We start from the raw sequence: 24,928 nt of genomic DNA on the forward strand, positions 1-24,928 counted from the left end.
GTGCCAAGCACAGACATAGGAGAGGTGAAGGAGTTAGACCCGAAGGAGTTGGACCCAAAGGAATTGTACCCAAAGGAGTTGGACCCAAAGAAATTGGACACAAAGCTTTAATAAAATCATTTAAACATAGCTATCTAAGTCGTAACTTCTCGCTTTATCCGATGGCTGCTTTAACTTAGATTGTAAAACAACACGTTTTATTCTTTTTCAAAGTCATGGTTGAGAAGATAGCTCGTAGTTATTAACTTGTTACCCCTACGGGAGTGTTTTCCGGTGTTTACCACTACCCCGGTGTCGCCGTTACCTCTCCGGCCCCTGGGCCTCCTCTCTCTCTCTCTCTCTCTCTTCTGCCTCTCAACAAACCTCCATCTGGAAACATGGTGTCGTGGATGATCTCCAGAAGCGTTGTGTAAGTTAAGGGCGAATTTTAATATTGTATTTTGCTGAAATGATCATTTATAACTTTTTTTTTTAAAGGTGTTTTCTATAGCTAGCTGTAACCAACGTTACAAGTTTAGCTAGCTAACCAATTAGCATGCTAACGGTAATGTTAGCATGGCACTTTTTAAATTACTTTTAGGCAAAGCAATTTCGCTTATTGTATGGTATTCATTTCGAAGTTATATATTTGGAGAAGTTATGTAAAAAAATATATATATATATAAAGTCGTAATTTTGTCAACATTTGAATAAGAACTATTAGCTAACGTTAGCTAGCAAGCTGTCTTAACGTTAGCTTGTTGTTGTTTAGGTGTTTGGTCCTGTAAGAGTTGTAGCATTAGGATGTTGTTTAGCTACTTGTTAACTAGCTAGAGGCAGGTCAGCAAGTCAACTTATACTGTCTGGAAACTAGTTAAGTTAGTTAGCGCTGCTGTGTGGACTGGGGGTAGATTTAGTGGTAGGATGTTGTTTCGGGTGAAGTTTGTGGTGTAATTGAAGCACGGAATGTGTTGCGGTTCGGACAAAAAGTTGGATTCAGATTCAGTTTATTTGATAGCGAAGGACACATTTCACTTTACGTCAAGTAGAGTTCCTAGAGAGAATACATATGTCTTTGCTGACAGGAAACTATGTTATTGTTGTTGTAAAGCCGGCTAAGTTATATTGTGGTAGGGTTATTTTCTGTCGCCGTCCACCAGCATAATGCACAACTCAAGTAGCCCAACCAACTCCCATGACTACTAGTTAGCTTGCTGAACCACACAAGTATGTGAGACCAGATGATGGATGAGTTTGTACATTTTTAGAGAAAGAAAACGCCCTAGTTTTTTTTTTTTACTCTGAGCTCCTCTCACAACTCATGGTCCAGTACAATTACATAACTGTACTGTAGGCCACAGTACATAGGAGGGGGGAGAGACTGCTTCAGGTGTGATTGGGAGAAGAGACAGCACAGTATTTACAGTCTACTCAGTGTCATGTTCTTCCACTGTAGACGACACTGGACATGAGTCACTGGTAAAGGCATCCTGTCAATGCTTCAAAACAATCAGACAATTCATTTAAAAGTAATACATAAGTGAAAGCATTAGATAACATTTGTTTTAGTCTATAGGGCTAGCTAGCCATATGCATTAGATAGCATATGTTCTAGTATACAGGGCTAGCTAGCTAGCCATATGCATTAGATAACACATGTTCTAGTCTACAGGGCTAGCTAGCTAGCCATATGCATTAGATGACACATGTTCTAGTCTACAGGGCTAGCTAGCCATATGCATTAGATAACATATGTTCTAGTCTACAGGGCTAGCTAGCCATATGCATTAGGTAACACATGTTCTAGTCTACAGGGCTAGCTAGCTAGCCATATGCATTAGATAACACATGTTCTCGTCTACAGGGCTAGCTAGCCATATGCATTAGATAACATATGTTCTAGTCTACAGGGCTAGCTAGCTATATGCATTAGATAACATATGTTCTAGTCTACAGGGCTAGCCATATGCATTAGGTAACGCATGTTGTAGTCTACAGGGCTAGCTAGCCATATTACGCTGCAGACAAGTTAACTTGGCAGTTATGGTCTGCCTGTATCCATGTTTAGCGTTTACAGTTCTAAGTCTGAAGTCTTGAGGGCAGAACGAGGCTCAATGCACTGATTCTGACCTCTCTTCCTGTCCGCTTTCACCGAATCAAATTAACCTGCCATGTGGTTGATCACATGATTTTAATTCACCAATGACAAAAATAACTTCAAGTTACTGGGGCATGTATTGTAGAGTTTCTTTAAGTGGCTATTACAGTTATTTAACCACGTTATGGTTTAGTGGATTATCTTGTCTCCCAAGTCACGGTGAACCTTGTGTAAAACCAGTTTTTCCCAGACTGCTGTGTGGCGTTGGCTGGGTCCTTTTCATACCTTTCCATAGGTTAGTCATTATAAGGTTTATGAGTGATTTGTTTTTGAGGCATCGTGGAATAGGAATGTGAAATGAGTCATGTAATATACAATGGACTCAACTCACTGTTTATGGATGATTTACATTTGCTTACATCAATGGAAATGTTGGGGGTTAAATTTTTTGTTTTTCTAACTACACTGAACAAAAATAGAAACTCAAAATGCAACAATTTCAAAGTTACAGTTCATATGAGGAAATCAGTCAATTTAAATAAATAAATTAGGCCCTAATCTATGGATTTCACATGACTGGGAATACAGATAAGCATCTGTTGGTACATACAGCACCTTCGGAAAGTATTCAGACCCCTTGACTTTTTCCACATTTTTGTGTTACAGCCTTATTCTAAAATTACTTTTTTTCCGCCCTCATCAATCTACGCACACTACACACAATGACAAAGCAAAAACTGGTTTTTAGACATGGTTGTTAATTTATATTTAGAAAACTAATTTAGTCAGTACTTTGTTGACGCAGCGATTACAGCCTCGAGTCATCTTGGGTATGACGCGACAAGCTTGGCACACCTGTATTTGGGGAGTTTCTCCCATTCTTCTCTTCAGATCCTCTAAAGCTCTGTCAGGTTGGATGGGGAGCGTTGTTGTATAACTATTTTCCCTCAATCCTGACTATTCTCTCTGTTCCCGCCACTGAAAAACATCCCCACAGCATGATGCTTCCACCACCATGCTTCACCGTAGGGATGGTGCCAGGTTTCCTCCAGATGTGACGCTTGGCATTTAGGCCAAAGAGTTCAATCTTGGTTTCATCAGACCAGAGAATCTTGTTTATTATGGTCTGAGAGTCCTTTAGGTGCCTTTTAGCAAACTCCAAGCGGAGTGGCTTCCGTCTGGCCTCTCTACTAGACAGATGGCTGGTCTCAGACGATCCTGCAGGTGGCGAAGCCGATGTGGAGGTCCTGGGCTGGCGTGGTTACATGTGGTCTGTGGTTGAGGCCGGTTGGATGAAATGACAAATTATCTAAATTGACGTTGGAGGCGGCTTCTCTGGCAGAAGCTCTGGTGACATTCCTGCAGTCAGCATGCCAATTGCATGCTCCGTCATCATATCTTGGCAAAGGAGAAATGCTCCCTAACAGGGATGTAAACAAATTTGTGCATAAAAATATGCTTTTTGTGTGTATGGAAAAATGTCTGGCATCTTTTATTTTGGCTCATGAAACATGGGATCAACACTTTGTTTTTCTATTGTTTTTACTTCTACTGGAACGTTGTGATTTTAGTTAGGATAATGACCAGGACAGATCTGATTATAAAGGGCTGGAATTTTAACTCGTCTATATTTTTCCCAACGCAGTTAATCCTAAACTACGCTCTGTTATTCAGAGGGCCGTTCTACAGCGCTTTGAGCGCTCTCCAAGTCTCCAAGTCAGGAAGTGAATATCGCGTAGTGCGGAATAACAGTGACCGATCAATAACATTTGCCCTTGTATTTAGGCCTGCATTATGGTAGGACATGATGATGATGATGATGATGATAATAGGCCTGCATTATGGTAGGACATGGTGATGATAATAGGCCTGCATTATGGTAGGACATGATGATGATGATGATGATAATAGGCCTGCATTATGGTAGGACATGGTGATGATAATAGGCCTGCATTATGGTAGGACATGATGATGATGATGATGATGATGATAATAGGCCTGCATTATGGTAGGACATGGTGATGATGATGATAATAGGCCTGCATTATGGTAGGACATGGTGATGATAATAGGCCTGCATTATGGTAGGACATGGTGATGATGATGATAATAGGCCTGCATTATGGTAGGACATGGTGATGATAATAGGCCTGCATTATGGTAGGACATGGTGATGATAATAGGCCTGCATTATGGTAGGACATGATGATGATGATGATGATGATGATGATGATAATAGGCCTGCATTATGGTAGGACATGGTGATGATGATGATAATAGGCCTGCATTATGGTAGGACATGGTGATGATAATAGGCCTGCATTATGGTAGGACATGGTGATGATGATGATAATAGGCCTGCATTATGGTAGGACATGGTGATGATAATAGGCCTGCATTATGGTAGGACATGGTGATGATAATAGGCCTGCATTATGGTAGGACATGGTGATGAAAGTAGGCCTGCATTATGGTAGGACATGGTGATGAAAGTAGGCCTGTATTATGGTAGGACATGGTGATGATAATAGGCCTGTATTATGGTAGGACATGGTGATGATGATGATAATAGGCCTGCATTATGGTAGGACATGGTGATGATAATAGGCCTGCATTATGGTAGGACATGGTGATGATGATGATAATAGGCCTGCATTATGGTAGGACATGGTGATGATAATAGGCCTGTATTATGGTAGGACATGGTGATGATAATAGGCCTGTATTATGGTAGGACATGGTGATGATAATAGGCCTGCATTATGGTAGGACATGGTGATGATAATAGGCCTGCATTATGGTAGGACATGGTGATGATAATAGGCCTGCATTATGGCAGGCAGCTGATAGTTAAATGACTCTTTCCATCCTTACCTTAGAAGGTCCCTGTCTCTGCGCTGATGGCCTGTGAGTGAGACGACGCTAGCTAGCCAACGGGAGCCTAGTAATACTGAATAACGGGGCGTCGTTTTGGCTTAACAGCGTTGGGGGGGAAGGAAAGACGCCATTTTTAATCAAAAAAGATGTCTGAAAGGACTGTAGCAGCAGATGTGTATTTCCACAGAGGAAAGCCCTTTACCCTGTAGCTGAAACCAGATGTCTGAAAGGACTGTAGCAGCAGATGTGTATTTCCACAGAGGAAAGCCCTTTACCCTGTAGCTGAAACCAGATGTCTGAAAGGACTGTAGCAGCAGATGTGTATTTCCACAGAGGAAAGCCCTCAGCCCTTTACCCTGTAGCTGAAACCAGATGTCTGAAAGGACTGTAGCAGCAGATGTGTATTTCCACAGAGGAAAGCCCTCAGCCCTTTACCCTGTAGCTGAGTCCAGATGTCGGAGGTGAGCTCTCTGCCTGGATCTTAAAATCCTAACTCTCTTTATCCCAGTAACTCTACATCTGATTCTCTCCCAGGCGTCATGCTAGGAGCCGTGAGCGAGCGGTGGGTGTGCTGTCAGAGATTACTTTTTAAATTATTTATTTTTACCAGAACTGGGAAAGTTAATCTAAAACAGAATGTCAAGGCTTGTGTACGGGTGTATTTTTACAGCTGCATGCTGCTAGTGAGGCCACATTTTCACACAATTCTTTCAAGAAGCCTCTCTGCAGGATCTGTCTCCTTCATGTTCAAGGTTTATGGAGAAATATTCCTCCTTCCCTGTGTGAAAATACTACGGCCTTCCCCGAGCAGGACGGGGTCTGTTTCTGCAGGCCAGGCAAACAATGATTTATGTTTTATTTGGATAGTTCATCTGTAGATGCTCTACAGACTAACACTAGCTCTAACCTTCACCCTTCTCCTAACCCTTAACATGAACCCTAACCTCTTAACCCTTATCCTAAGCCCAAACTTAACCCTAGCCTTAACGTTAACCCTAAGCCCAAACTTAACCCTAGCCTTAACGCTAACCCTACGCCTAAACTTAACCCTAGCCTTAACCCTTATCCTAAGCTTAAACTTAAACCTAGCGTTAACGCTAACCCTACGCCTAAACTTAACCCTAGCCTTAACGTTAACCCTTATCCTAAGCCTAAACTTAACCCTAGCCTTAACGTTAACCCTAGCCATAACGTTAACCCTAGCCTTAACGTTAATCCTAAGCCTTAACGTTAACCCTAGCCTTAACGTTAACCCTAGCCTTAATGTTAACCCTAAGCCTAAATTTAACCCTAGCCTTAACGTTAACCCTTATCCTAACCGTTAACCGTAGCAAGTAATTGCTTATCAACAGGTAGTTTGTTGATAGTATGACCATCCTGTAATACTATCCAAATAAAGCGTGACCCAATGATTGTGTCCCAGAGACCTGACCGTGGGGCACCAGGACAACCTCTCCTTCAACGTCAGCAAGACAAAGGAGCTGATGGTAGATTACAGGAAACAGAGGGCTGAGCACGTTCACGTCGACGGGGCTGTAGTGGAGCGGGTCGAGGTCACGTCGATGGGGCTGTAGTGGAGCGGGTCGAGGTCACGTCGACAGGGCTGTAGTGGAGCGGGTTGAGGCCACGTCGACGGGGCTGTAGTGGAGCGGGTCGAGGTCACGTCGACGGGGCTGTAGTGGAGCGGGTCGAGGTCACGTCGACGGGGCTGTAGTGGAGCGGGTCGAGGTCACGTCGACGGGGCTGTAGTGGAGCGGGTCGAGGTCACGTCGACGGGGCTGTAGTGGAGCGGGTTGAGAGCGTCCAGTTCCACTGTGTTCGCATCAATAACAATCTATCGTGGTCCAAACACACCTATGCAGTCGTGAAGATGGTACCCTCACATCCTCAAAGTTCTTCAGCTACACCATTGAGAGCGTTTTGACTGACTGCTTGATATCCCACCGCAAGGCACTACAGAGGGTAGTGTGTACGGCCCAGTACATCCCTGGGGCCAAGCTTCCTGCCATCCAGGACCTCTATACCAGGCGGTGTCAGAGGAAGGCCCAAGACTCCAGCCACGCTTGTCATAGACTGTTCTGTTTCCGCACGGCCAGCGGTACCGATACACCAAGTCTGGATCCAAACAGAACCCTGAAAAGCTTCTACCCACAAGAAATAACACTACCAAATAGCTACCATTTCACTGTTAGTCCACTACTGTTGTTTACCAAGCATGTGACAAATAAAAAATAAAAAAAAGATTTTATCAACTCCAAACATGAAATTGCTTCTGAGTATCCCTGAGAGTATAGCTAACCTACTGCTATCTGGGGGGGTCTGGGAGGGGTGATGGTCTGGGAGGGGTGATGGTCTGATGGTCTGGTCTGATGGTCTCGTGATGGTCTCCTGATGCTGATGGTCTGGGAGTGGTGATGGTCTCCTGATGGTGATGGTCTCCTGATGGTGATGGTCTCCTGATGGTGATGGTCTCCTGATGGTGATGGTCTTGTCTGATGGTGATGGTCTCCTGATGCTGATGGTCTGGGAGTGCTGCCTGAACTCAATGCGCTCTAAACAGTCATTTCCTTACACTACCTAATACAGCTGAATATACTGTAGGCAGCCTGTTGATATCCTACAGGACAGATCCTGCTCAAACAGAAGAATTTGGTGAGGTGTAATAATATGAACAGGCTTTATAATTAGTCCACCATTTTTAATGTAAAGCGAAGTCGTTGCTGTCCAGTAGGAAGTGATGTTGTTTTCTTCCCAGTGTAAATCTACTTCCATGGTTTGTTTACCTCCTGCTGTCTGTGTTGTGGGTGGCGATAAATGAAGCTGATTTTTAAAGAACAGCAGCCAAATTAAGGAGAAATGGCACCTAATTAACTAAGCAGACCACCATTTTAATTTAACAAGTCGCTGTTACATGGAAGGACTTTTTACAAATTACCTTCCTTCCTTCCTTCCTTCCTTCCTTCCTTCCTTCCTTCCTTCCCTGTTGTGAGGGAGGCTGAGGGAAAGGACTGTCTGACTGACTGACAGCCAACCAGGACTATTCTTAGAGCCCCTGTGTAGCTCCTCTGCTGTTTCTATGGCAACATCTAAATAAACTCTGTTGTGGGGACTAGTGAGGTGGGTCCCTGGACAGAGGCCATGAAACACACAACGAACAGGAAGAGAATTTCACTCTCATACGCTCACCGGCCAGTTTATTAGGTACACCTATCTAGTACTGGGTTGGATCCTCCAGAACGCTGTGAATTCTTCAGGGAATCCATTTTTATAAAGGGACCTTGAATAAAGAAAAACCTTGGAATGAGTAGATGTGTCAAAACTTTTGACTGGTGCTGTGTTAAAGGGATATTTTCAGTTTTTATTTAAAAAACAGTTTTTGCTTTGTTGATTATGTGGTGGGGGGGGGAAAAGTACACATTTTAGAATAAGGCTGTAATGTAGCAAAATGTGTAAAAAGTCGAGGGGTCTGAATATTTTCTACATACATACATACATACATACATACATACATACATACATACATACATAGTGACTCCTCACTGCAGCCCTGTCTCCGATCAGGTCAGAGAGAATCCTATAGGGACTATATATACTGCTCAGTGAGTGAATATATATATATATATATATATATATATATATATATATATATATATATATATATATATATATATATATATATATATACTGCTCAAAAAAATAAAGGGAACACTAAAATAACACATCCTAGATCTGAATGAATGAAATAATCTTATGAAATACTTTTTTCTTTACATAGTTGAATGTGCTGACAACAAAATCACACACAAATAATCAATGGAAATCCAATTTATCAACCCATGGAGGTCTGGATTTGGAGTCACACTCAAAATTAAAGTGGAAAACCACACTACAGGCTGATCCAACTTTGATGTAATGTCCTTAAAACAAGTCAAAATGAGGCTCAGTAGTGTGTGTGGCCTCCACGTGCCTGTATGACCTCCCTACAACGCCTGGGCATGCTCCTGATGAGGTGGCGGATGGTCTTCTGAGGGATCTCCTCCCAGACCTGGACTAAAGCATCCGCCAACTCCTGGACAGTCTGTGGTGCAACGTGGCGTTGGTGGATGGAGCGAGACATGATGTGCTCAATTGGATTCAGGTCTGGGGAACGGGCGGGCCAGTCCATAGCATCAATGCCTTCCTCTTGCAGGAACTGCTGACACACTCCAGCCACATGAGGTCTAGCATTGTCTTGCATTAGGAGGAACCTAGGGCCAACTGCACCAGCATATGGTCTCACAAGGGGTCTGAGGATCTCATCTCGGTACCTAATGGCAGTCAGGCTACCTCTGGCGAGCACACGGAGGGATGTGCGGCCCCCCAAAGAAATGCCACCCCACACCATGACTGACCCACCGCCAAACCGGTCATGCTGGAAGATATTGCAGGCAGCAGATCGTTCTCCACAGCGTCTCCAGACTCTGTCACGTCTGTCACGTGCTCAGTGTGAACCTGCTTTCATCTGTGAAGAGCACAGGGCGCCAGTGGCGAATTTGCCAATCTTGGTGTTCTCTGGCAAATGCCAAACGTCCTGCATGGTGTTGGGCTGTAAGCACAACCCCCACCTGTGGACGTCGGGCCCTCATACCACCCTCATGGAGTCTGTTTCTGACCGTTTGAGCAGACACATGCACATTTGTGGCCTGCTGGAGGTCATTTTGCAGGGCTCTGGCAGTGCTCCTCCTGCTCCTCCTTGCATAAAGGCGGAGGTAGCGGTCCTGCTGCTGGGTTGTTGGCCTCCTCCACGTCTGCTGATGTACTGGCCTGTCTCCTGGTAGCGCCTCCATGCTCTGGACACTACGCTGACAGACACAGCAAACCTTCTTGCCACAGCTCGCATTGATGCGCCATCCTGGATGAGCTGCACTACCTGAGCCACTTGTGTGGGGTGTAGACTCCGTCTCATGCTACCACTAGAGTAAAAGCACCGCCAGCATTCAATAGTGACCAAAACATCAGCCAGGAAGCATAGGAACTGAGAAGTGGTCTGTGGTCTCCACCTGCATTCCATTTGCACAAAACACATGTGAAATTTATTGTGGACAGTTTGATTTCACAGAAGTGTGATTGACTTGGAGTTACATTGTGTTGTTTAAGTGTTCCCTTTATTTTTTAGAGCAGTATATAATACATTGAGTATATCCCATATGGCAGCATCCTCTATATAGTGCACTACTTTAGACCAGGGCTCATGGGTAGTGCACTACTTTAGACCGGGGCTCATGGGTAGTGCACTACTTTAGACCGGGGCTCATGGGTAGTGCACTACTTTAGACCAGGGCTCATGGGTAGTGCACTACTTTAGACCAGGGCTCATGGGTAGTGCACTACTTTAGACCAGGGCCCCATGGGTAGTGCACTACTTTAGACCAGGGCTCATGGGTAGTGCAATACTTTAGACCAGGGCCCCATGAGGTAGTGCACTACTTTTGACCACGGCCCCATGAGGTAGTGCACTACTTTTGACCACGGCCCCATGGGTAGTGCACTTTACATCTGGTATGGGTCATCCACTCACTGGGACGTGCTGGGTTGGGGGGTTTCTCTTACTAAGTCCTCCCGGAACCCAATCCCCCCCTCCCGGAACCCAATCCCCCCCCTCCCGGAACCCAATCCCCCCCCTCCCGGAACCCAATCCCCCCCCCTCCCGGAACCCAATCCCCCCCTCCCAGAACCCAATCCCCCCCTCCCAGAACCCAATCCCCCCTCCCAGAACCCAATACCCCCTCCCAGACTAGCCTGAACCCCAGGATGTAAACGAAGAGCACATGTTGGATCAAAAAACAGTCACAGCTCCCCCTATGTGTAGGGAGTGGTAGTTCATCCTAACGCCAGGCTACATGGAGGACGACAGGAAACTCAGGAGGCTGGTTTAGTACAGCAGCACTTAGTTGCCTGTGATTATGATGCTTTCGGTGTAGCTTGTTGTTGCTTTGGTTTAACTGAATGTGTCCTTTTGTGTGTTTTCTCTTGGTGGTAAATGATTTGCCTTGACGCTGATAGTTTCATATTTCTCTGGTCTCCACACAGGCTCGTCTTCGGGACCCTGTATCCTGCATACTATTCCTACAAAGCAGTGAAAACCAAAAATGTCAAGGAATATGTAAGTACAAAGACCCTTATTTCAACATCATTGATTTCATCATACTTGTGTGTGTGTGTGTGTGTGTGTGTGTGTGTGTGTGGTTCCCCCAAGGGCGTAAGACGAGGGTGTGTCTTCTATGAGTTTGAAACGCAGCCCGTGTCTAGTCTGAAGGTATTGAGAACAAGTCCAGGCATGTGAATGGGAGTTAACTGCCTATGACTGGAAACAAACACATTGACATGCCAATCTGTGGAGACGTGCAGCAGGCTGGACTCCTGTCCTCACTAGAATAAACCAAGCAGGGGCCTTACAGGAACGCTATGTTGAGCGTGTGGCCAACAGGTTTTAGGAGAGGTTCTTTAGGAGGATATCATCCGTCTCCTCTCCTCCAATTTCTTTTTTTTTCTCCGTTGTTTACTTCATTCCACGCAGATAAGGCTGTGCGGTATATTGTATTTTACTATAGACGGACCACTGAGTTTTTACGTTACCTTCTATAACGGTATCTGAATGTTTTGGTTTGTTAAATGTGATACGCGGTGTGTAACGTCCATGTTTATAGTTTACTACGTTAGTTGAGTCCTCACTCACTCACTCACTCACACACTCTCTCTCTGTCTCTCTGTCTCTCTGTCTCTCACTGACTCACTCACTCACTCGCTGACTCACTCACTCGCTGACTCGCTGACTCGCTGACTCGCTCACTCGCTGACTCGCTCACTCGCTGACTCGCTCACTCGCTGACTCGCTCACTCGCTGACTCGCTCACTCACTCGCTGACTCACTCACTCGCTGACTCACTCACTCGCTGACTCACTCACTCGCTGACTCGCTCGCTCACTCGCTCGCTCACTCGCTGACTCACTCACTCACTCGCTCACTCACTCACTCACTCACTCACTCAGCCCCGCACTCAAGGAGTGCTTGTTGTCTCTTGCGTTCAGTCTGCCTGGTCAATGCAGCACAAGCAACAATGATGCCATTTCCACTTTGCTTCTTTAATAGAAATCCACCAGCATTTCTATAATGACACTTTGTGTTCCTTACATCTGCAAACGGCTAGTTTTGTCTTTTAGCAAGTTGGCCTAAATCTTGTTCGCCGCTAGTTAGCTGGCTAGCTAGTAAATGTACTGAGTCGGAGCAAACATAGCTAACTATATAGCCTGATAAATACCTTTTGATGGTGGAGGCCTAAATCAGCATGTTTGTGCAACAGTGTCTTCTAAATCAAAGAGGAGCAGGTGAAGCTTGAATATGTTAGCTACATGAAGTAGCTAAGAGAACATTTTAATGTAACCAAAGATGATGTGGTCCCCTAGGAAACCCTGACCAACACTTTGGTTCCTACCCTGTCACAATAATGCCACTGACATTTTAATTCATTGTCATGTCAAACAACACTTTTATTCAAAGTGCCTACTTATCTTCTAACTATATAATTCGAATAATCATCATTTTTTCCCCCCGTTATTCCAACAGTTCACCCAAGTGTTCTGATCTAAATCGCAAGTGAAATCTTAATTGCAACGTTTGGTTAAAAATAAGTCCTAGATTATTTGCCCATATCGTGCAGCCCGACATGGCAGTGTGGAAATTATCTCAAATGAGTGCAGGAAATTCAGAAATGTAAATTGGTTGAAGTTTATTTGAACAGTATAAAACAATCAGAATGGAGAAAGACCCATTTTGAAATTACTTAGAATATATGTGTTGTCACACTCTACTCATAAAGCATTATGATATTTTTGCCGTTATATCTCCCAGCATGCACCCATACAACTTATTTTCAAAGAATTGTGTTGTGTAGTATTATTGCCTGTCCCAGTTTCATAGACACAGCATCATATCTATCAAGGCAGAAGTGGTGTTTTTAGTAATATTTTATTAGGATCCCTAATTATTTCCAAGGCAGTGGCTGCTCTTCCTGGGGTCCAAACAGGAACCAGAACACCACAAATGGAATGAATACATAATATTCATAACACTACATACAGTGCATTCGCAAAGTACTCAGACCCCTTTTTCCACATTTTTTTTCTCTCAACCAGTTTCACCTGGAATGCTTTTCCAACAGTCTTGAAGGATATTCCCATAATATGCTAGGCACTTGTTGGCTGCTTTTCTCTGCGGACTCTGCGGTCCAACTCATCCCAAACCATCTCAATTGGGTTGAGGTCGGGTGATTGTGGAGGCCATGTCATCTGATGCAGCACTCCATCACTCTCCTTCTTAGTCAAATAGCCATTACACAGCCTGAAGGTGTGTTGGGTCATTGTCCTGTTGAAAAACAAATCATAGTCCCACTAAGCTCAAATTTAGGCACACTTAACCAGCATGGCTACCACAGCATTCTGCAGTGATACGCCATCCTATCTGGTTTGGGCTTAGTGGGACTATCATTTGTTGTTAAATAAACATTAGCATGTGTTGTTATAGTGGGTCTAGTGATCAGGGAACGACTGGAGCCTTCAGACCTGATCTTAGAAGACCTTTTCACAATGAGGAAAGGACCGGCACTCGGACCTGTGAGTTAAGACGTTCTGTTATCAAGTCTTACACTTTCTAGATACTAAATGTACAAGTAAAAAAAGTGTAGGACCTACTTAATAAGACTGTTGTCATTCACGGCAGTAACTGGGACATGTGGACTAGTGTCAAGATTTTGAAAGTTTAATTTCAGTAGATCCTCCAGTCAGACTTTAACCGGCTGGGTTTGGTTGTAGAACACATTTCAGAACGTCATGACTGTGGCTCGTATTTAAATGCACAGTGAACGGCAGACTAGTAATGGAGGAACCTCTCCTGACAATAGCCTGGACAAATCACGCTTCATGTTGTTGCTCTTTTCATAGTTGCTTGTTTGTTCTGAAGTAAATACAAAGATCGAAATTATGTAACTATCTGTGTATATGACTACACATACAGATAGGACTATAGTTAGGACTATAGTTAGGACTACACATAGGACTATAGTTACGACTACACATACACATGGGACTATAGTTAGGTCTACACATACAGATAGGACTATAGATAGGACTACACATACACATAGGACTATAGTTAGGTCTACACATACAGATAGGACTATAGTTAGGACTACACATACAGATAGGACTATAGTTAGGACTACACATACAGATATGACTGTAGTTAGGACTACAGATGGGACTGTAGTTAGGACTACAGATGGGACTGTAGTTAGGACTACAGATGGGACTGTAGTTAGGACTACAGATGGGACTGTAGTTAGGACTACACATGGGACTGTAGCTGACTGCTGAGCCCATGTAAAGTGAAGTACTGTTATACTTATTTTCTGTTGCCAGTGCCTTGTATGTTATAACAGAAATAATATTTTCAACAACTGTATTTGAGAGAGAGACACTGCCTCCCAAACTGATTGCAGCCTTCAGGCCTGCTGTGTGAACAAGGCTTTAGTTACAAATGAGGAATAATCTAGCTGGAACAAGTTGATTTCTCAGAGCCCGTGGCTTGTTGGCCTGTAGCCTGCTGGCCTGTAGCCTGTTAGCCTGTAGCCTGTTAGCCTGTTAGCCTGTTGGCCTGTAGCCTGCTGGCCTGTTAGCCTGTTGGCCTGTTAGCCTGTTAGCCTGTTAGCCTGTTAGCCTGTTGGCCTGTTGGCCTGTTGGCCTGTTGGCCTGTAGCCTGCTGGCCTGCTGGCCTGTTGGCCAGTAGCCTGTTAGCCTGTTGGCCTGTTGGCCTGTAGCCTGCTGGCCTGTTGGCCTGTAGCCTGCTGGCCTGTTGGCCTGTAGCCTGCTGGCCTGTTGGCCTGTAGCCTGCTGGCCTGCTGGCCTGTTGGCCAGTAGCCTGTTAGCCTGTTGGCCTGTTGGCCTGTAGCCTGCTGGCCTGTTGGCCTGTAGCCTGCTGGCCTGTTGGCCTGTAGCCTGTTGGCCTGTTGGCCTGCTGGCCTGTAGCCTGCTGGCCTGTAGCCTGCTGGCCTGTTGGCCTGTAGCCTGCTGGCCTGTTGGCCTGTAGCCTGTTGGCTCGGAATCTCCTCTCCCAGAGTCTGTCTGAGAGGGAGGAATGCTTGCTTTGGATGGGAGCTTGTAGCCTGCTGGCCTGTAGCCTGTAACATGTATAAAGTGTTGACCATCTCTCTCTCTGTTCCAACAGGTCCGCTGGATGATGTACTGGATTGTGTTTGCTCTCTACACCGTAGTGGAGACCATCACAGACCTCACTGTAGCCTGGTAAGACTGAATACAGACCTCACTGTAGCCTGGTAAGACTGAATACAGACCTCACTGTAGTGGAGACCATCACAGACCTCACTGTAGCCTGGGGCGACTGAATACAGACCTCACTGTAGCCTGGTAAGACTGAATACAGACCTCACTGTAGTGGAGACCATCACAGACCTCACTGTAGCCTGGTAAGACTGGATACAGACCTCACTGTAGCCTGCTAAGACTGAATACAGACCTCACTGTAGCCTGGGGAGACTGAATACAGACCTCACTGTAGTGGAGACCATCACAGACCTCACTGTAGCCTGGGGAGACTGAATACAGACCTCACTGTAGTGGAGACCATCACAGACCTCACTGTAGTGGAGACCATCACAGACCTCACTGTAGCCTGGGGAGACTGAATACAGACCTCACTGTAGCCTGGGGAGACTGAATACAGACCTCACTGTAGCCTGGGGAGACTGAATGCATTACATTACATTTACATTTACAATGCAGACAGAAGCATTGATTTTATGCTAATTCTTCATTTGGTTGATTGTCCTTGAATGTGTTAAACCACAAGCCAATCCCATGCAGTTTTCCGTGTTGTCTTTGATCATCATGCTGTGCTGAAAACAATCCAGGCTTAATGAGATTTAATTGAGATTCAGATTTAATGAGGAGCGTCATGTCGGCTGGTTAATAGGATTTCAGCAGTGGATATTAGACTGGCAGAAAATGAATAGCGGCGGTAAGCTAACCCAATGCCTTACCCTAACCCTAATGCTAACGCTAACCTCAATGCCTTTCCCTAACCCTAATGCTAACACTAACCCCAATGCCTTTCCCTAACCCTAATGCTAACGCTAACCCCAATGCCTTTCCCTAACCCTAATGCTAACGCTAACCCCAATGCCTTTCCCTAACGCTATGCCTTTCCCTACCCCTATGCCTTTCCCTACCCCTATGCCTAACGCTAACCCAATGCCTTTCCCTAACGCTGATGCTAACCCCAATGCCTTTCCCTAACGCTAATGCTAACCCCAATGCCTTTCCCTAACCCTAATGCTAACACTAACCCCAATGCCTTTCCCTAACCCTAATGCTAACGCTAACTCCAATGCCTTTCCCTAACCCTACCCCAATGCCTTTCCCTACCCCTATGCCTAACGCTAACCCAATGCCTTTCCCTAACGCTAATGCTAACCCTAATGCTATCCCCAATGCCTTTCCCTAACGCTAATGCTAACCCTACCCCAATGCCTTTCCCTAACGCTAATGCTAACCCTACCCCAATGCCTTTCCCTAACGCTAATGCTAACCCTAACCCTACCCCAATGCCTTTCCCTAACGCTAACCCCAATGCCTTTCCCTAACCCCAATGCCTTTCCCTAACGCTAATGCTAACCCTAACCCTACCCCAATGCCTTTCCCTAACGCTAACCCTACCCCTACCCCAATGCCTTTCCCCTAACGCTAACCCTACCCCTATGCCTTTCCCTAACCCTAACCGTACCCCAATGCCTTTCCCTAACGCTAACCCCAATGCCTTTCCCTAACGCTAATGCTAACCCTCTCTAGGTTCCCCCTGTACTATGAGATATCTGGTCTCTCTCTAGGTTCCCCCTGTACTATGAGATATCTGGTCTCTCTCTCTAGGTTCCCCCTGTACTATGAGATATCTGGTCTCTAGGTTCCCCCTGTACTATGAGATATCTGGTCTCTAGGTTCCCCCTGTACTATGAGATATCTGGTCTCTCTAGGTTCCCCCTGTACTATGAGATATCTGGTCTCTCTCTCTAGGTTCCCCCTGTACTATGAGATATCTGGTCTCTCTCTCTAGGTTCCCCCTGTACTATGAGATAGCTGGTCTCTCTAGGTTCCCCCTGTACTAAGAGATATCTGGTCTCTCTCTCTAGGTTCCCCCTGTACTATGAGATATCTGGTCTCTCTCTCTAGGTTCCCCATGTACTATGAGATATCTGGTCTCTCTCTAGGTTCCCCCTGTACTATGAGGTATCTGGTCTCTCTAGGTTCCCCCTGTACTATGAGATATCTGGTCTCTAGGTTCCCCCTGTACTATGAGATATCTGGTCTCTCTCTCTAGGTTCCCCCTGTACTATGAGATATCTGGTCTCTCTCTAGGTTCCCCCTGTACTATGAGATATCTGGTCTCTCTAGGTTCCCCCTGTACTATGAGATATCTGGTCTCTAGGTTCCCCCTGTACTATGAGATATCTGGTCTCTAGGTTCCCCCTGTACTATGAGATATCTGGTCTCTAGGTTCCCCCTGTACTATGAGATATCTGGTCTCTAGGTTCCCCCTGTACTATGAGATATCTGGTCTCTAGGTTCCCCCTGTACTATGAGATATCTGGTCTCTAGGTTCCCCCTGTACTATGAGATATCTGGTCTCTAGGTTCCCCCTGTACTATCAGATATCTGGTCTCTCTAGGTTCCCCCTGTACTATGAGATATCTGGTCTCTAGGTTCCCCCTGTACTATGAGATATCTGGTCTCTAGGTTCCCCCTGTACTATGAGATATCTGGTCTCTCTAGGTTCCCCCTGTACTATGAGATATCTGGTCTCTAGGTTCCCCCTGTACTATGAGATATCTGGTCTCTCTAGGTTCCCCCTGTACTATGAGATATCTGGTCTCTCTAGGTTCCCCCTGTACTATGAGATATCTGGTCTCTAGGTTCCCCCTGTACTATGAGATATCTGGTCTCTAGGTTCCCCCTGTACTATGAGATATCTGGTCTCTAGGTTCCCCCTGTACTATGAGATATCTGGTCTCTAGGTTCCCCCTGTACTATGAGATATCTGGTCTCTAGGTTCCCCCTGTACTATGAGATATCTGGTCTCTCTCTAGGTTCCCCCTGTACTATGAGATATCTGGTCTCTCTCTAGGTTCCCCCTGTACTATGAGATATCTGGTCTCTAGGTTCCCCCTGTACTATGAGATATCTGGTCTCTAGGTTCCCCCTGTACTATGAGATATCTGGTCTCTCTCTCTCTCTAGGTTCCCCCTGTACTATGAGATATCTGGTCTCTAGGTTCCCCCTGTACTATGAGATATCTGGTCTCTAGGTTCCCCCTGTAGTATGAGATATCTGGTCTCTAGGTTCCCCCTGTACTATGAGATATCTGGTCTCTAGGTTCCCCCTGTACTATGAGATATCTGGTCTCTAGGTTCCCCCTGTACTATGAGATATCTGGTCTCTAGGTTCCCCCTGTACTATGAGATATCTGGTCTCTCTCTAGGTTCCCCCTGTACTATGAGATATCTGGTCTCTAGGTTCCCCCTGTACTATGAGATATCTGGTCTCTAGGTTCCCCCTGTACTATGAGATATCTGGTCTCTCTCTCTCTCTAGGTTCCCCCTGTACTATGAGATATCTGGTCTCTAGGTTCCCCCTGTACTATGAGATATCTGGTCTCTAGGTTCCCCTGTACTATGAGATATCTGGTCTCTCTCTAGGTTCCCCCTGTACTATGAGATATCTGGTCTCTCTCTAGGTTCCCCTGTACTATGAGATATCTGGTCTCTAGGTTCCCCCTGTACTATGAGATATCTGGTCTCTAGGTTCCCCCTGTACTATGAGATATCTGGTCTCTCTCTCTCTCTAGGTTCCCCCTGTACTATGAGATGTCTGGTCTCTAGGTTCCCCCTGTACTATGAGATATCTGGTCTCTCTCTCTAGGTTCCCCCTGTACTATGAGATATCTGGTCTCTCTCTCTAGGTTCCCCCTGTACTATGAGATATCTGGTCTCTCTCTAGGTTCCCCCTGTACTATGAGATATCTGGTCTCTCTCTAGGTTCCCCCTGTACTATGAGATATCTGGTCTCTCTCTAGGTTCCCCCTGTACTATGAGATATCTGGTCTCTCTCTAGGTTCCCCCTGTACTATGAGATATCTGGTCTCTCTCTAGGTTCCCCCTGTACTATGAGATATCTGGTCTCTCTCTAGGTTCCCCCTGTACTATGAGATATCTGGTCTCTCTCTAGGTTCCCCCTGTACTATGAGATATCTGGTCTCTCTCTCTAGGTTCCCCCTGTACTATGAGATATCTGGTCACTCTCTCTAGGTTCCCCCTGTACTATGAGATATCTGGTCTCTCTCTCTAGGTTCCCCCTGTACTATGAGATATCTGGTCTCTCTCTCTAGGTTCCCCCTGTACTATGAGATATCTGGTCTCTCTCTCTAGGTTCCCCCTGTACTATGAGATATCTGGTCTCTCTAGGTTCCCCCTGTACGATGAGATATCTGGTCTCTCTCTCTAGGTTCCCCCTGTACTATGAGATATCTGGTCTCTCTCTAGGTTCCCCCTGTACTATGAGATATCTGGTCTCTCTCTAGGTTCCCCCTGTACTATGAGATATCTGGTCTCTCTCTCTAGGTTCCCCCTGTACTATGAGATATCTGGTCTCTCTCTCTAGGTTCCCCCTGTACTATGAGATATCTGGTCTCTCTCTCTCTCTAGGTTCCCCCTGTACGATGAGATATCTGGTCTCTAGGTTCCCCCTGTACTATGAGATATCTGTTCTCTCTAGGTTCCCCTTGTACTATGAGATATCTGGTCTCTCTCTAGGTTCCCCCTGTACTATGAGATATCTGGTCTCTCTCTCTAGGTTCCCCCTGTACTATGAGATATCTGGTCTCTCTCTAGGTTCCCCCTGTACTATGAGATATCTGGTCTCTCTCTCTAGGTTCCCCCTGTACTATGAGATATCTGGTCTCTCTCTCTAGGTTCCCCCTGTACTATGAGATATCTGGTCTCTCTCTCTCTCTAGGTTCCCCCTGTACTATAAGATATCTGGTCTCTCTCTAGGTTCCCCCTGTACTATGAGATATCTGGTCTCTCTCTAGGTTCCCCCTGTACTATGAGATATCTGGTCTCTCTCTAGGTTCCCCCTGTACTATGAGATATCTGGTCTCTCTAGGTTCCCCCTGTACTATGAGATATCTGGTCTCTCTAGGTTCCCCTGTACTATGAGATATCTGGTCTCTCTCTAGGTTCCCCCTGTACTATGAGATATCTGGTCTCTCTCTAGGTTCCCCCTGTACTATGAGATATCTGGTCTCTCTAAGTTCCCCCTGTACTATGAGATATCTGGTCTCTAGGTTCCCCCTGTACGATGAGATATCTGGTCTCTCTCTCTAGGTTCCCCTGTACTATGAGATATCTGGTCTCTAGGTTCCCCCTGTACTATGAGATATCTGTTCTCTCTAGGTTCCCCCTGTACTATGAGATATCTGGTCTCTCTCTCTAGGTTCCCCCTGTACAATGAGATATCTGGTCTCTAGGTTCCCCCTGTACTATGAGATATCTGGTCTCTAGGTTCCCCCTGTACTATGAGATATCTGGTCTCTCTAGGTTCCCCCTGTACTATGAGATATCTGGTCTCTCTAGGTTCCCCCTGTACTATGAGATATCTGGTCTCTCTCTCTAGGTTCCCCCTGTACTATGAGATATCTGGTCTCTAGGTTCCCCCTGTACTATGAGATATCTGGTCTCTCTAGGTTCCCCCCTGTACTATGAGATATCTGGTCTCTCTAGGTTCCCCCCTGTACTATGAGATATCTGGTCTCTCTCTCTCTAGGTTCCCCCTGTACTATGAGATATCTGGTCTCTAGGTTCCCCCTGTACTATGAGATATCTGGTCTCTAGGTTCCCCCTGTACTATGAGATATCTGGTCTCTCTCTAGGTTCCCCCTGTACTATGAGATATCTGGTCTCTAGGTTCCCCCTGTACTATGAGATATCTGGTCTCTCTCTCTAGGTTCCCCCTGTACTATGAGATATCTGGTTCTCTAGGTTCCCCCTGTACTATGAGAATCTGGTCTCTAGTTCCCCCTGTACTATGAGATATCTGGTCTCTAGGTTCCCCCTGTACTATGAGATATCTGGTCTCTCTCTCTAGGTTCCCCCTGTACTATGAGATATCTGGTCTCTATGTTCCCCCTGTACTATGATAGATCTGGTCCTCTCTTAGGTTCCCCCTGTACTATGAGATATCTGGTCTCTAGGTTCCCCATGTACTATGAGATATCGGTCTCGTCTCTAGGTTCCCCCTGTACTATGAGATATCTGGTCTCCTCTCTAGGTTCCCCCTGTACTAGGATATATCTGGTCTCTCTCTCTAGGTTCCCCCTGTACTATGAGATATCTGGTCTCTAGGTTCCCCCTGTACTATGATATATCTGGTCTCTAGGTTCCCCCTGTACTATGATATATCTGGTCTCTCTCTCTAGGTTCCCCCTGTACTATGAGATATCTGGTCTCTCTCTAGGTTCCCCTGTACTATGAGATATCTGGTCTCTAGGTTCCCCCTGTACTATGAGATATCTGGTCTCTAGGTTCCCCCTGTACTATGAGATATCTGGTCTCTCTCTAGGTTCCCCCTGTACTATGAGATATCTGGTCTCTCTCTAGGTTCCCCCTGTACTATGAGATATCTGGTCTCTCTCTAGGTTCCCCCTGTACTATGAGATATCTGGTCTCTAGGTTCCCCCTGTACTATGAGATATCTGGTTTCTCTCTCTAGGTTCCCCCTGTACTATGAGATATCTGGTCTCTAGGTTCCCCCTGTACTATGATATATCTGGTCTCTCTCTCTAGGTTCCCCCTGTACTATGAGATATCTGGTCTCTCTCTCTAGGTTCCCCCTGTACTATGAGATATCTGGTCTCTAGGTTCCCCCTTACTATGAGATATCTGGTCTCTAGGTTCCCCCTGTACTATGAGATATCTGGTCTCTAGGTTCCCCCTGTACTATGAGAATCTGGTCTCTAGGTTCCCCCTGTACTATGAGATATCTGGTCTCTAGGTTCCCCCTGTACTAGAGATATCTGGTCTCTAGGTTCCCCCTGTACTATGAGAATCTGGTCTCTCTAGGTTCCCCCTGTACTATGAGATATGGTCTCTCTCTCTAGGTTCCCCCTGTACTAATGATAGATCTGGTCTCTAGGTTCCCCCTGTACTATGAGATACTGGTCTCTAGGTTCCCCATGTACTATGAGATATCTGGTCTCTCTAGGTTCCCCATGTACTAGTGAGATATCTGGTCTCTCTAGTTCCCCCTTACTATGAGATATCTGGTCTCTCTCTAGGTTCCCCCTGTACTATGAGATATCTGGTCTCTCTCTCTAGGTTCCCCCTGTACTATGAGATATCTGGTCTCTCTCTCTAGGTTCCCCCTGTACTATGAGATATCTGATCTCTCTCTCTAGGTTCCCCCTGTACTATGAGATATCTGGTCTCTCTCTAGGTTCCCCCTGTACTATGAGATATCTGGTCTCTCTCTAGGTTCCCCCTGTACTATGAGATATCTGGTCTCTCTCTAGGTTCCCCCTGTACTATGATATATCTGGTCTCTCTCTAGGTTCCCCCTGTACTATGAGATATCTGGTCTCTCTAGGTTCCCCCTGTACTATGAGATATCTGGTCTCTCTAGGTTCCCCCTGTACTATGAGATATCTGGTCTCTCTAGGTTCCCCCTGTACTATGAGATATCTGGTCTCTCTCTAGGTTCCCCCTGTACTATGAGATATCTGGTCTCTCTCTCTAGGTTCCCCCTGTACTATGAGATATCTGGTCTCTCTCTCTAGGTTCCCCCTGTACTATGAGATATCTGGTCTCTCTCTCTAGGTTCCCCCTGTACTATGAGATATCTGGTCTCTAGGTTCCCCCTGTACTATGAGATATCTGGTCTCTAGGTTCCCCCTGTACTATGAGATATCTGGTCTCTAGGTTCCCCCTGTACTATGAGATATCTGGTCTCTAGGTTCCCCCTGTACTATGAGATATCTGGTCTCTAGGTTCCCCCTGTACTATGAGATATCTGGTCTCTCTAGGTTCCCCCTGTACTATGAGATATCTGGTCTCTCTAGGTTCCCCCTGTACTATGAGATATCTGGTCTCTCTAGGTTCCCCCTGTACTATGAGATATCTGGTCTCTCTAGGTTCCCCCTGTACTATGAGATATCTGGTCTCTCTAGGTTCCCCCTGTACTATGAGATATCTGGTCTCTAGGTTTCCCCTGTACTATGAGATATCTGGTCTCTAGGTTTCCCCTGTACTATGAGATATCTGGTCTCTCTCTCTAGGTTCCCCCTGTACTATGAGATATCTGGTCTCTAGGTTCCCCCTGTACTATGAGATATCTGGTCTCTCTCTCTAGGTTCCCCCTGTACTATGAGATATCTGGTCTCTAGTTTCCCCCTGTACTATGAGATATCTGGTCTCTCTCTCTAGGTTCCCCCTGTACTATGAGATATCTGGTCTCTAGGTTCCCCCTGTACTATGAGATATCTGGTCTCTCTCTCTAGGTTCCCCCTGTACTATGAGATATCTGGTCTCTCTGGGTTCCCCCTGTACTATGATATATCTGGTCTCTCTCTCTAGGTTCCCCCTGTACTATGAGATGTCTGGTCTCTCTCTCCAGGTTCCCCCTGTACTATGAGATATCTGGTCTCTCTCTCTAGGTTCCCCCTGTACTATGAGAAATCTGGTCTCTCTCTCTAGGTTCCCCCTGTACTATGAGATATCTGGTCTCTCTCTCTAGGTTCCCCCTGTACTATGAGGTATCTGGTCTCTCTAGGTTCCCCCTGTACTATGAGGTATCTGGTCTCTCTAGGTTCCCCCTGTACTATGAGGTATCTGGTCTCTCTAGGTTCCCCCTGTACTATGAGGTATCTGGTCTCTCTAGGTTCCCCCTGTACTATGAGATATCTGGTCTCTAGGTTCCCCCTGTACTATGAGATATCTGGTCTCTAGGTTCCCCCTGTACTATGAGATATCTGGTCTCTCTCTAGGTTCCCCCTGTACTATGAGATATCTGGTCTCTCTCTAGGTTCCCCCTGTACTATGAGATATCTGGTCTCTCTCTAGGTTCCCCCTGTACTATGAGATATCTGGTCTCTAGGTTCCCCCTGTACTATGAGATATCTGGTTTCTCTCTCTAGGTTCCCCCTGTACTATGAGATATCTGGTCTCTAGGTTCCCCTGTACTATGATATATCTGGTCTCTCTCTCTAGGTTCCCCCTGTACTATGAGATATCTGGTCTCTAGGTTCCCCCTGTACTATGATATATCTGGTCTCTAGGTTCCCCCTGTACTATGATATATCTGGTCTCTCTCTCTAGGTTCCCCCTGTACTATGAGATATCTGGTCTCTCTCTCTAGGTTTCCCCCTGTACTATGAGATATCTGGTCTCTAGGTTCCCCCTGTACTATGAGATATCTGGTCCTCTAGGTTCCCCCTGTACTATGAGATATCTGGTCTCTCTCTCTAGGTTCCCCCTGTACTATGAGATATCTGGGTCTCTCTCTAGGTTCCCTCTGTACTATGAGATATCTGGTCTCTCTCTAGGTTCCCCCTGTACTATGAGATATCTGGTCTCTAGGTTCCCCCTGTACTATGAGATATCTGGTTTCTCTCTCTAGGTTCCCCCTGTACTATGAGATATCTGGTCTCTAGGTTCCCCCTGTACTATGATATATCTGGTCTCTCTCTCTAGGTTCCCCCTGTACTATGAGATATCTGGTCTCTCTCTCTAGGTTCCCCCTGTACTATGAGATTCGGTCTCTAGGTTCCCCTACTTTGAGATATCTGGTCTCTAGGTTCCCCCTGTACTATGAGATATCTGG

At 45.8% G+C, this 24,928-nt stretch overlaps 1 long non-coding RNA gene across 1 annotated transcript; it reads left to right on the top strand.

The window, feature by feature from the left end:
• Positions 1–24,627, top strand: LOC115189557 (uncharacterized). The gene is made up of 4 exons (XR_003876944.1): positions 1–409; positions 11,024–11,096; positions 15,213–15,289; positions 24,613–24,627. It is a non-coding gene; the product is annotated as an uncharacterized LOC115189557 (long non-coding RNA).
• Positions 24,628–24,928: the final 301 nt, after the last annotated feature.

The sequence above is a fragment of the Salmo trutta genome, unplaced genomic scaffold (assembly GCF_901001165.1).
Source record: "Salmo trutta unplaced genomic scaffold, fSalTru1.1, whole genome shotgun sequence".
NCBI lineage: Eukaryota > Metazoa > Chordata > Actinopteri > Salmoniformes > Salmonidae > Salmo > Salmo trutta.